Genomic DNA, 14,629 nt, shown 5'->3' on the forward strand with positions numbered 1-14,629 from the left:
TGCCCATTAGGGATAGAAAGCAATCCAGTCTGGGATGGGGGAAGGACTTGGCATCTTTAATAAATAATTAGAATGCTTCACAATTAAGTGGACCTTCACGGTTTATAAAGACTTAGAACCATATTATCGTATTTAACCCTCATAGCAACCTGTGGTTGGTTAGTTATTACCATCATCATTTCATAAATAAATCTAAAGCACATGGAAGCTAGATAATCCACCCAAGGTCACAGAATAATAATCAGAGAGCTGCCAGGAGAACTGTCCTCTTTTCCAGTATCTAAAATGGGAGCTAATTTCTGGGGGACTGGGGGGAATGTCGCAATTCATTTTTTTTTTTTTTTGTAAGTGATGGAGTCTTGCTCGGTCACCAAGGCTGGAGTGCAGTGGTGAGATCACAGCTCACTGCAGCCTCAAACTCCAAGGATCAAGCAACACCCCCACCTCAGTGTCTACGATAGCTGGGACTCCAGGGGCACACCACCAAGTCTGGTTCATTTTTAAAATTTCTGTAGAGGTGGGGTCTCACTATGTTGCCCAGGCTGGTCCCACACTCCTGACCTCAAGCAATCCTCCCTCCTCAGCCTCTCAAAGTGTTCAGAGTACAGGCATAAGCCACCACACCTGACCTATTCTGTCTTTTAAAGGCAGTCACATGGGCTACAGTCCTCCAGCTCCAGCTCAACCTGGAATATCACTTGTGGGAACCACTTAGATCTCTTTGTGCTTTAGAGGATGAACTACTTCATTTAGACACAGAACCTTTCCACAAAATTTTAAAGTCAATTGGAAAGAGCAAAACTACAGGATTGACAAATCTGGAAATCGGCTGTTGCTTCTCTGGGTATTGAACCTGGTGACTGAAGCCGTGTCTGCATCCTGTCTTGGCGATTAGCTCAACTGTTAGTTCCTTTACTTCATTCGTGCTCATTTATTAGTGAAGATTGGCATGAGCAGTAGATGTGTTTTAAATGAGAGTAACGTGAGGCTGTGTTTTCATTTTTATTTGAAGTCCAAGGCAAGTTTAGAGTAGTGAAATTACAATTGACACAGACCTCTCGCCAACTGAAGCAAACACATTTTTCCCAATTACAAAGAGGCACTAACTATCTAAAAGGAGCAGAACAGTACTTCAAGGGCAGGATTCACCATGATTAGCCACACTGGCCTCCTTCCTATATCTTGAATGCACTAAGTTCTTTCCCACTCAGGGCCTTTTCACAGTGGTTCTATCTTTCTGGAGCATTCTACCCCTGGAACTTAGAACTGGCTCCTCCTTGTCAGGCAAATCTGGACTGAAATGTAACTTTTTCTAAGAAAACTTCACTGTCCTAGTAATTGAAAGCTGCTTTAGATTACTAGTCATATTTATAAATCAAATCATGCTTAGCTACCCTGTTATCTCTTTTCTAGGCTCAGGTCTGTAAAAGCAAAGACCTAGTCTGTCTTGTTCTTCACTGTATCCCCAGGACCTAGTTTAGTGCCTACACGTAGTGGGTAATTAATAAATATTTGTTGAATGAAGGGAGGACCTTGAAAGCCTGGGCCAAACCCATCCTTTTTGATTGTCTGATATATTAATTCATGAGCTGTTATTATGTAACAAACTACCCCAAAACCCAGTGGCGTGAAACAGCAATCATTTCTCATTGTTCCTGAAATCTGCAGGTTGGCTGAAAGTTGGCTCATCTAGGTTGGGCTCAGCTGGGGAGGCTCTGCTGATGTTGGCTGGGCTAGCTCACACATCTGCAGGTCAGCTGGGGGTTGGCTGATTTAGCCTGAGCTCAGCTGATATGGCTCCAGGCCCCCTCATGAGTCTGTCATCTTCCTTGGACCAGAAGGGTACCAGAAGGGCATGTTTTTCTCAAAGTGATGGTAGGGGCACAAGAGAACAAATGGACCAAATGAGGACCCTCATGATCTAAGCTCAGAACTGGCCCAATGGTATCTCTGCACGTAGGCCATTGGCTAAAGCAAGTCATATGGCCAATCCAAAGTTAAGGGACAGGGAATTGTACTCTGCCCATGATAAGGCTATTGGAAAGGTACAGATGAAGGGAGGGTTGAAGAATTAGGTCCAATGTGGTAACTCACCACACCTAAGGATACAAAATAGTGCAATGTATAAATCAAAAAAAGGCCCAGAAAGTGAATGCGCTTGGTAAAAAATGCAATCTCCTCATTTTCGCTGAGATTTACTGGTGTCAAACTCATTTTGTGACATCTTTCTATAGATCTTTTTCCTTTTTCTCCCTCTTTTACTATATGTGCTTTTTCCTGAATTTTGTGAGTTTTTTCTTTTCTTCTTTCTTATATCTTCCCCTAAATAAGAGGTTTTTTTGTGTTTAGTGGTATTTATTGTATAGTTTTAAATTCCTTATTACAAAATTTAAGAGATGAGTGAAATAGTTACACTAAATTTAGCCTCTTTTTATTTTATGTAGTCTTGCAGGATGTTTCTATAGGTTATTTATGATTTATATAAAACTACCTCTTCATCTTGCACAAATACATGCACCTTAAATAAAATGCCTTTCTTCTTCCATACATTGTTGATGAGGATACTAATTGTAAGCCCTCTCTGGCACGCACTTTGGCAAAATTAAAAGCACATGTGCCAATTTTACTCACGCACTCCTGTTCCAAAAATGTATCCAACATGCGTGTTCTTGTGTTTGAAGGTGTTCATTGCAACACTGTTTATATTGAAAAAATCTGTAAAGACTTTAAATATCCTTTAATACGGTGCTGGTTAAATAAAGTATGGTACATATATACAGTGAGAGATCATGAAGTTATTTAAAAGAATGAGATAGTTCTCCAGCTCAGATCAATCAGGTAGAGTCCAGGAGAGAGATTATGTAGCAAAAGCTTAGCTTCCAGAGACCCAAGCCAGGGGTGGGGTGTGTGTGTGTGTGTGTGTGTATACACATACATATATACATATATATGTATATATGTAATTTTACTCTACTTGAGCCTTTAGCTAGATAGGAATAGAAATTGGGCAACTCATTTGTCAAAACTTGCCATTCTTTAGAAGGTCAGATGGACATTAATAGGCCCTCATGAATGCATACTTGAATTCCATTTAATTACATTTATTCTTTAGAATAGACTTGGTGAAGTAAGAGGTCATTGGAACAATCTGTCTCTTGCCTCTATCCAAGTCACATGACAATAAAAGAGAGTGGCTTCATTTCTTTAAAAAAGTTATGCAAACACAATTTATTTTTACTTTTTTATTATACTTTAGGTTTTGAGTTACATGTGCAGAACATGCAGGTTTGTTACATAGGTATACATGTGCCATGGTGGTTTGCTGCATCCATCCCCCTGTCATCTGCATTAGGTATTTCTCCTAATATCCCTCCCCAATCCCCCCACCCCATGCTATTCCTCCCCTAGCTACCCCATGCCCTGACAGGCCCCAGTGTGTGATGTTCCCCTCCCTGTGTCCATGTGTTGTCATTATTAACACCCACTTATTAGTGAGAACATGCAATGTTTGGTTTTCTGTTCTTGTGTCCATTTGCTGAGAATAATGGTTTCCAGCTTCATCCATGTCCCTGCAAAGGACATGAACTCATCCTCTTTTATGGCTGCATAGTATTCCATGGTGTATATGTGTCACATTTTCCTTCTCTAGTCTATCTTTGATGGGCATTTGGGTTGGTTTCAAGTCTTTGCTATTGTAAACAGTGCCACAGTGAACATACCTGTGCATGTATCTATATAATAGGTTGTTTTATAATCCTTTGGGTATATACCCAATAATGGGATTGCTGGGTCAAATAGTGTTTCTATTTCTAGATCCTTGAGGAATCGCCACACTGTTTTCTGCAATGGTTGCACTAATTTACACTCCCCCCAACAGTGTAAAAGTGTTTCTATTTCTCCACATCCTCTCCAGCATCTGTTGTTTCCAGAATTTTTTAATGATCACCATTCTAACTGGTGTGAGATGGTATCTCTTTGTGGTTTTGATTTGCATTTCTCCAATGACCAGTGATGATGAGCTTTTTTTCATATGTTTGTTGACTGCATAAATGTCTTCTTTTGAAAAGTGTCTCTTCATATCCTTTGCCTGCTTTTTGATGGGGTTGTTTGCTTTTTTTTATTGTAAATTTGTTTAAGTTCCTTGTAGATTCTGGATATTAGCCATTTGTCAGATGGGAGGTTGCAAAAATGTTTTCCCATTCTGTTGGTTGCCAATTCACTCTATTGATAATTTCTTTTGCTGTACAGAAGCTCTTCATTTTAATTAGATCCCATTTGTCTATTTTGGCTTTTGTTGCCATTGCTTTCCGTGTTTTAGTCAAGAAGTTCTTGCCTATGCCTATGTCCCCAATGATATAAAAGAATGTTTTGTTACTTTATTATTGTTTTTGATTTGGGAGACTATGCATTGCACAGCAATTCCTGTTCACCTTCTAGATATCACACAGCTATCTGTGGTATGAACCTGATATTTTGGAATATTTTTACCTAGGATAGATTTTTAGACATTTGAAGAGTTCTATTACTTTGCACGTTTGAGGACAGTAGAGAAGATTGACATTTTTAATGAATTATATGCATGATGGCCTAATTCCTCTTCTTGACTGAAAACTCTTTGGGGTCAAGAGTCAATCTATCAAGCACTGCATCCAGAATATACTAAACACTCAACTGATGAAATGGTAAATTAAGTGGTCCCTTTAAAACCCCACCTTTTATCCACAGTTGAAAGTTATGGCTACGTTCTCAGAGTGGACTGTCTCTACTAAAAATACAAAAATTACCTGGGCATGGTGGTTGGCACCTGTAATTCCAGATACTTGGGAGACTGAGACAGGAGAATCGCTTGAACTTGGGAGGTAGAGGTTGCAGTGAGCCGAGATCGCACCATTGCGCTCCAACCTGGGTGACAGAGCGAGACTCTGTCTCAAAAATTAATTAATTAATTAATTAAAAGAAATCCAATTCATGGCCAGACACAGTGGCTCACACCTGTAATCCCAGAGCTTTGGGTGACTGAGGCAGGAGGACTCCTTGAGCAAGGAGTTTGAGGCCGCAGTGAGCTATGACTATGCCACTGCCTTTTGGCCTGGGCAACACAGCAAGACCTTGTTTCAAAACAAACAAATAGATAAATAAATAAAATACAATTCAAGTTAAAAAGATGAAATTTCCATGCTCTTTAGGAATGAATTTGTTTCACAGAGAGGTAAACTTACAGTGGAGTGATTGTGAAACAGACATAAACTCTCATCTGCAGCATGCATTACTGCTAAGTCACCTCCGAAAGAAAACTAGTGTAAATAAAGTTCAGTAACTATGAAGTATTTGTACTGAACACCTTGATTATGGAAAAATAGTGCATTTAAGAGCAAAGTAAGGGCAGGCACAGTGGTTCAGGTCTGTCATCTCAGTACTTTGGGAAGCTGAGTTAGGAACATCACTTGATTTTAGGAGTTAGAGACCAGCTTAGGCAGCACAGCAAGACCCCATCTCTACTAAAAATAAAAACAAATGGCCAAGTGTGGTGACATGTGGCTGTAGTCCCAGCTGCTCAAGAGGCTGGGACAGGAAGGTCAATTGAACTCAAGAGATGGCAGCTGCAATAAGCGGGGATCTTGCCACTGCCAGGTGACAGAGTGATACCTGGTCTCGAAAAAAAAAAAAAAAAAAGAAGGAACAACTTGGAGACATGAAGGGAGACCTTAAAATCTTTGCAGCATGTGCACTGAGAAGAGTCTAGAGCTGCATCCCCCCCGGTCCTGTACTGGGTAGGTTCTCTGCCACGTTTCGCTCACTTCAAGACAGAAATGAGAAACTTCAAGGGCTATTGAACATGGGCAGGATTTTCACGGGGAAGCTGCTCAGAGTGACGTAGCATAGGTGTTGTGGGAATCATGATGCATTGGGAAAAGTCTCTGCTCCCAGCAGCCTCAGACTCCACCTGCTCAGTGGATGGTAGTGGGCAGTGCTAGTGCAGGTGAAAGGCAGTTGGTGAGACCACTCGCAGCCTCTGGGGTCTCATCCTGCAGTGGACTTTCCCCTGCCAGGCAGTAGCATGGGGAGAACTTGGACTTGGAGCCACAGAGCCAGCTCCTGACTCCTACCCTGACAGTTCTTTTACTGTGGGACCTTAATCCAGCCATTGAAACTCTCCACTTTTAGGCGCATTATCTCTAAAATGAGAGAAATGGGTTACATCATCCCCAAGACCTTTGCTGTTTCCCAGATTCTGTGATTCCAGGTGAACTGTGTTAGCCTGTGCAGGCATCTGAATGTGTGCGAGGGGCATATTAGCTTGTGATAGAGTAAAAAAGCAATTAAAAGGCAAAAAAATCCACAAACATATCTCAGTTTAGGGGATGATGTAGGTTCGTGAGGGCTCAGAGAAATTGAAATTCACTTTTGTTGTTTTAAAAATGTATACTAGTACCACATGAATACTTTCTGATTCAGGCCATGCATAAACATATATAGCAAACCATGAAAGTTTTCCTTCAACTTTTCCTGCTCTGATTCTGTTCCCCAGAAGTAATCACTGTCATTATTTTGGAGTACATTTTTCCAAGCCCCTTTCCGTGCATGTATACCACATATTTAGATATTACATAGGTGTCTTATTTTTAACATAAATGGCATCATGTTATATGTGCTATTCTGCAGCCTGCTTTTTTTGCCAATAATATATCTTGGAGATCTTTATTTCAGTGAGTATAGGTCCACTTCGTTCTTTTGACAGACTTCATAGAATGAATGTACCACAATTCACTTAAGCATTCTTCTAAATGATAAGTATTTGGGCTGGTTCCAGTTTTTCACTATTACAATGCTGCTATGAATGACCATAGGATCCCATTTTTATGCACCTGTGCAAGTGTTTCCAAAGATAAGAGTCCAAGAAAAAGGACTGCTGAGTCAAAAGCCCTGTCCTCTTTTAATTTGGACAAATACCGCTAAATTAACTTTTACGAAACCTGCATCCATTTATGCTCTCCCCAACTGTGTATTCAAAGGCCAGTTTCTCCCCATAATAACCAATAGACTATTATTAATGTTTTAAACATTTTTGCTAATCTTATTGTTTTAGTTTACAATTTCCCAGCTTCTAGAGAGCTCGAGATCTCTTCAAATACTTATTGGACTTTTGCATTCTCTTCAGTGCAAATTTGTTTAAATTATTTTCAAGATTTTGAATACTTCATTTGCCTATTCCTGATTGGTTCACGAGAACACTATATATATCCTGGATATTAATGCTTTGTCTTTTGAATAGCTTATATAAATTTTTCTCAGTTTTATTAGTTTTTTAACTTCATGACATATTGTGTTATATAGAAATCTTTAATCTTTACATATTTCCTTGTTTAGTTTTTGCATGGAACAAGATTATTTTCCAATGATACTTTCCAACTTTTGATTCTATAGTATTAGAAGGTGAACTTATATATACTGATGTGTATATTATGTTGGTGTCAAATAGTTTTCAAAGATAATTGGACAAATATGCATTATTATCGATCTTCTCTGAAAGATTGTTTTTATGGGTGAATATTTACTGTTCTTTGCATCCCTTTCTCCCAATTCCTCCATGGGACACACCTCATGGTTTAGCTGCTCTAGCACAAAACAAGCTCGTGCACAGAGGAGCCAACCTGTTAGTGGTTAAAAGAGGTTTTCTTGTTTATTCTTCAGCTGCGTTTATAGCAGCTCCTCACCTCTAAGCAGTGAGTCTGGTTCTCTGACCTTTTGTTTTCATGGGTAGACCACACAAACTTTCATCTTCCCAAAGATCGTTTTCTCCTTTCCTTCCTCCAATCCATCTATACTACCTTCCTTCCTCTCCTTTCTTCTGCATTTTTCCCTTCCCTTGCTTGCCTTCTTTTCTCTCATGTACACATTTAATGAGCATCCACAGTGTGTTAGGAGCTATCTCAGGTGCTCTGGGGACACAACAATGAACATAGCAGCCAAGCCCCCACCTTCATGCAGCTCATTTTCCATATCATTCATGCTGTTCATTTCAGCAGACTCTGAAGAGCTCACAAGTATATATACCCCAGGGGTGGTGAAAGGCATGGATTTGAGAATTGGGAGACACAGATATAGATTCTGGCTCTTCCTCTTATCTACGTGACTTGGTCAAATTGCTTCATCTCTTCCTGAGTCTCAGTTTCCTCCTCTATAAAATAAGATTAATTGCATCTACCACATAAAATTGCCCTAAGGGTTGACTAGATAAAGTGTATCAAGAATTTAACTCCATGCTAAAATTTAATAAGTACAATTAGTAAGTGGCAGGCACTACTCACATGATTTCCCTTTATCTTCACAACCAATCTACAGCTGGTGGCTGACGAAAATGATTGACTCCAATTTTCCAGATAAAGAAACTAAGTCTTGGTGCGATCACAGCCATGAGATTAGCCCTCTCAGGGCCTGGGAAGAGAGCCGTGGGTGCCTTTTCTGGTTCGTCCAGACCAACCTTGGAGTTCTATTGTATCTGGGTACCACCGTGCTGCTGTATATTCAATACTCTCTTCTAGGTTGACTTATCCTTAAACTTTAATTTAATATGAGTAAATGGCCATAATATCTGTGTAAAATATGAGTTTGAAATATGGGTTATGGTTTATCTCATACACCTGAAAAGAAATACTCAACTGTGAACATTTTAGAACAGGAATGTGGGCCCCACCTAGAAATTCTAGCGTGATAATGATGATATCTGGCCTGTATGTGGAGAAAGACATCATTGAACCACTCAGCCCTTATACTATATAATGATGTCTCAAGATCCACACCTAAACCAAAATGCCATGACTGGGGTGGAGTTTCTTTTAGCTCATGAAGACCTGATGTTTCAGTCCTGCTGCTTCTGTGGAAGCACTCTATTGGCCATCCCAAATGCAGTTTTGTGAAATGGCAGGGCAACCTGTGTTATCCAGTGGTCCCTGACATCAATAAACACAATGAAGCTAGTTCCATTTAATTTAAATCACAGTTTACACATAAATATGCTGACCACATGTGAAAGGGAGAGAAGCTGTGTGTGGACTCAAAGAATGGGGTTGGCACTGAGAACCCATGGGACTATTGGAGTCATTGGTTGTAGCCAGTGAATCTGCAGGAATCAGTGCTACAGTGGGAATATTCTGGAGGAATTAGGCCACAGTGGGAATCTTTTGTCCAGTTCTAGATGGCACAGTCATAAGGACACTGCTCTTCTAAGGAGATGAGAGGGGAGTAATGAATGTGGCTAAGGGTGAGAGGAAAAAGAAACTGTATCTTATAAGGCAGAGGTGTCCAATCTTTTGGCTTCCCTAGGCCACGTTGGAAGAAGAATTGTTTTGAGCCACATGTAAAATACACTAATATTAATGATAGCTGATGAACTAAAAAAAATTGCGAGAAGAATCTCATAATATTTTAAGAAAGTTTACAAATTTGTGTTGGGCCACATTCAGAGCTGTCCTGGGGCTGCAAAGAGCCTGTAGGCTATGGGTTGGACAAGCTTGCTATCAGGAATGCCTTGAGGGAATATTGGAAGAGACCTTAGTCCTGATACTCTGGGATGTTCCAGGTGGCTTAACTCTGCTCTCAGTTGGGGGTGGTTAGAAGCAGGGTTCCTCCTCTTTCTGCCCACAGCACTCTGGACTTCTCTCTATCACTGCATTTTCCATGCTCCATTATATCTCCCAAAGTGTTTTTTCATATTTTTCAACAACTATTTATTGAGGACCTACTATGTGCTATTCCTCATGTTATGCTCTAGAAATACAGAGATAGAAAAAAAGAGACAAGGTTCCTGTGGACTAGTAGCAGATGGTCTAGTAGGCCTTCCAGTATGCCTCATCCATGGTGAATAGGTCACTTTTATATAACATATGGTATATAATTTCCCATAATATCTAGTCTGTTACATCCCATAATATATAGTATGTTATATCCTATAATATATAGTATATTATATCCTATATATCATATATGGTATGTCATGAAGCATATTTAACATGTCACAAAGCCCTATATCGAGATCTTAAATTGTATTATATTACTTCATTATAGCCCAAAGAGGTAAGTACTGTTATTAATCCCTGTTTTACAGATGAAAAACATTGAGGTTCAGAGAAATGAACCTACTTACTGATCACACAGCTAGCAAGCGACACAGATAGGATTCAAACCTACTTCTGAAGCAATTGTTTAATACATGGATTGTTGAAATTAGAAGAGCCTGCTGTGGAAAAATGGACTAAGCAGTGTGTGGGCTACCATGAAAGGTTGTGAGCCCTTCACCCACCCTGAAAAGCAGAAGCCGGATGAGATGTTTCAGACATGATAGAACTGTAAGTCATTGGTTAGAAGAATCTGAAGACTCTTCCCTTTACAAATCCCTCAAATTTGGTGTTAATTTCCAGAAGATGCTGCCCTCTGCTCTCTCAGGGTGCTGCTGATGGAGCATCCTGATGGAGCATCCTTTCTCAGGGATGATAGACCTTCCCTGAGAAAGAAGCTTTCTGGGCTGCTGCATGGCATAAAAGCAGCCCCCAAGAGGCACTTTCTTCCAACTTTAGGGAAAAGCAGCAGATGCTGGAGGAAAGAAAAGAAATCTTGAGCCCAAGAGAACTTACAAGGCCAGGATTGAATTTTTCTTTTGCTTATCACATTCAAAGTCCTCTTTCTCTTCCTGCCTCTGCTCCAATGGGCTTTTGAGGGAAGGACGTTCTCCCTTTTCATGCCCAACTGGACTGATTAGAAAGCTTTGCAAACCTGGAATGTGAATGTGGCTGCAGACAATGGGGAGAGAAATCTTTTAATTCCCACTCTTGCTTTTCCCCTGGCAGCAGGACAGGCTCTGTAAGAGTTCTTGCTGAGGTAATGACATGGAGCATAATTAAAGAATAATTAAAACACTGCAGATCATTTTGTCATCTCTGCCTTTTAACTCCCTGGAGCCGAGTCAGGGTCCTGCCCTGCCTTGTGAGCGAGCGGTGCTGCACCTGAGCATGTAGCTGGGGAGACAGGAGGTCACCTGGGCACACAGGGCTTGTCCAGTTGCACACTCGGCAAGCTTCATGCAGGCCCTCTTGGTAGCCTGAGAAGTGGCAGACCTCAGAGAAAGAAATTGCAACTCCACTGGGCCAGGCTCTTTAAATGAACCTATATTATTCAGATTAATTCATTTCTCCATCTACTTATGTCAAACCCAGTTACTGCTCCAGGTATGTGTACAAAATAAGCCCATCAAATACTTGTTTGCAAAATAACAAAAACCACTTCTGTTTCCATGGAGAAGGTTTCTACACTTTGAAACTTGATCCTTGACTCAAATCTGACTTGAGTCTCTCATTTAATGTTTCTCTTACCCATTCCTCCTGCCTTCACCATTTTCTGCTGTGTTTGAGCTTCCTCGTTCTTTATTAAGCAGTGATGGTTTCTGAATACATATACCAAAAAAAAAAAAAAAAGCCAGAAGTGTAAGCTGGAGCTGCTGCTGTGTGTCCTTGGGCACATTAGAAAAATGCGTCTCTGCCTTTAGTTGCAGGAAGCCCTGTGCCAAGATCCATGGCTTGGCAGACAGAGGAGGCATGGAACTTCATCCTCAACCCCCTTTAAGCAGAAAGCCTTGACCAGCGGGGGCTAGCCATTGAGCCTGGGGCTTCAATCATCAAAAGCCCTGATTCTACAATAAGTGTCTGCAATAGGACTGACGGAGAATAAGACCTGAGTCCCCATATTCTCCATTAAGAACAAGACTGTGTTCTCACATTGGTGGTGTAGGCTTGGAGATTCTTAAGAAGGTAATTCAATGCAACAGTTTTCAAACTAGCCTTTGAGGACCCTTTTTATTGCAAAGAGGAATCTCAGAGGCATGTATAAGGATGAGATAGGAAACCAAGAGCATATCTTTTTAATCAGACAGCTCAATCTTTATATTCAACAGGACGTTGGACTCTGGCATGAAATTGTGTTTAAAAAGTGACAGAGGCAGGGGATCCTGATGCTAGAAAAGTGGATTGAAAGCACTTAGTCTGTACTTCAGATCAAGGGCTCAAGTCAATGGGAATGTTGTGCATATGAGTTATTTGTACATATGAGTTATTTGTGCTTAGGGAAGGCATGTCTGTCCTTATTGCTTCTATTGAATCAGGCATGGAGCAGGAGATTATTCACTATTGTACTTGCTGGTCATGATAGTCAGCCTTAGGTTTTCAGGTGTTTCCAGATGGGAAAGAAGAAAGGTTTCTGGATGCCCCAAGTGTTTTATGCATCTCACAGTGGTTTTAGGGTTTTGATTTTATGTAGCAGCTGGCCCTTCATCTGGTGTTCATCCAGTGGACCTCATCATAAGCAAGAAGGAGGTGTTGGGGGGCTCACTAATACCATTCTCGGAATGAGGGATGGACTGACTCTACTGCTCATTACTGCTGTGTGAGATGTACTGCCCATTCCGGCCAATAAAAGTTAATCCCTGTTAACTATCCCAACAGCTGGGAAGCGGCGTTCACTGCATATGTGCTTGTCTTCAGATGGCAAGTGTCCCAGAACAAATGGATTGCCAAAGGCTCTCTAAAGTAAAGGAAGGGTCCTGGGTCACTCTTGAGGTGATGAAGCTTCCCATGGAGACAGCAGGGCAACTCAATTGGGCTCTGTTTTCTTAGACAATTGAATTTCACTCCCAGTTCTGAGCACCCAATCTAATTGCCTATGATATGTGGCTGTCTCAAAAGAAGACCTAGGCTCTGGTAGGGTGACCTCCTTGCCCCTGCTGCCCCTACTCAACCTCAGGACATCCCTCTTAGCCTTAATCATTTAGCCCATGAAAAATCTCTTGGGAAAAAGTCTGATGAGAGTCTGGGCGATGAAGGCTGACTTGCAGCTCACGCCATGTACTTCTGTACAGATTGTCCTGTGCAGAGGCCATCCTGGGAGCATAACCCAGGCATATGCAGTGCTTTCTGATTTGCACCTGACAAAAATCACAATAATGTCTTACATTATTTAATGGTTGATCAGGTATCTATGACACCTTTAGACTTACTTTCTTATGAAATCTTGAATACGGAGAAACTTACTTTGCATAGCTTGAGGTTACTGTAGGCCAGGAGAAAAACATAGAAAAGGGAGAAAAAGAAGGGAAGAAGAAGGTAATTAGTCAGGGGGCATGACTGTGTGACCCCCTAAGTATATGTTTCCTTGTCTCTGCTAGAAATAATAATAGTAGTGTCACAACTACTATTTATTGTTTACTGTTAAGATATTTTGTAGGATGCTTTAAAAGCACTCTATTGACTAATCTACTCATTTATTCATTCAGCAAGCTTTGAGTCTGTCACATCCTGACTACTATGCTAGAGTCTGGAGTATAATACTGTGTAAAAATACTGACAGTTCTACCTCTATGAAGGTCACCCTCCTGTGAGGGAAAATGATGATCAAATGATTCCTCAAATACAAGTAAAATTTCAAATAAAAAAAATTTCTTGCAAGGGGGGACAAGATAGAAATGGTGCCTCAAGAGGGGATTTCACCCAATCATGAGATTATAGAAAGCTTCACCAAGGAATATAATTGAGCTGGGATTCAAGTGATGAAATAGACATAAACTTGAAAAGATGATAAGCACTTGCTGGTCTGTGGGCACCTAGCTTATTAAACAACAGCTGGATAGATATGGAGGTACTGAAAGAGGCATAGGGTGAGACACACTGAATATGCTGAGGATTCAGAAGAGAGGGCATCCTCTTCCAGATGGAAGAACCGGGGAGTTGTCTTGCTGAAGGAAGCACTGAAAAGGGTCTTGATCACAACAAGAAGGAGGGTCTGCCCCTGCGTGAAGCTCAGGTCTGGCCCTGGACACTATGGTGGGGTGGTGGGTGAGAAAGTCTGTGTGGTGTTTCAGGAGGCTGTAAGAAACTGAATTTCTGGCAGGTGTGTCTGTCCATCATCCATAGCAAGGGTACCAGGGCAGTCTGTGCCTACTTGGCAGTTTTGGCACATGTCACCTGAAGACATCTGTCTGCTTCTGTTCCCATCCCAAATGTCACTCTGCTGGAGGTGGCCTTACCTTCTGCCAGGGAACACTGAGGAGGGAGCAGGGGCCAACTTCCCTTTGACTTCTGCCTAGAACACTGTCAATATTAATTTAATTAACATTTGTGTGATTATGACTTAATCATTTCCAAGTCTAATTTATTTTAATTTCTTGTATGCTGATTTAATAATCGAAGGATTTGTTGATACTTTTGTTTCTATTCAAAACATGATGTAGTTATCATCCATTTAAACCTATAATTTCCATCACTCTCCAGAAAGACCTTGGAGTATAAAGAGATATGGCAAATTGGGATGGTCCATCTCATTTATAATTTTCCTAATAGGTTTTCCTTTTGTTTTGTTTGTAAGTCATCAAAGAGAACCCATTGTCACTGAAGCAATTATAAAAATGGATGAGTTTGCTGTGAGCTTTTCTACCTCAGTCAGTTTTGAAGTGAGTTTCAGAATAAATTTCAGATATTAAGGTTTTAGGCTCCCAATGTATTCAGGGACCTGAAAGCAGGATAATGTCATTATTAAGAGCACAGTCTTTGAAATCAAGCAGCTGAAGTTTGACATTGGAGACAGGGAA

The sequence above is a fragment of the Callithrix jacchus genome, chromosome 15 (genome assembly GCF_049354715.1).
Source record: "Callithrix jacchus isolate 240 chromosome 15, calJac240_pri, whole genome shotgun sequence".
NCBI lineage: Eukaryota > Metazoa > Chordata > Mammalia > Primates > Cebidae > Callithrix > Callithrix jacchus.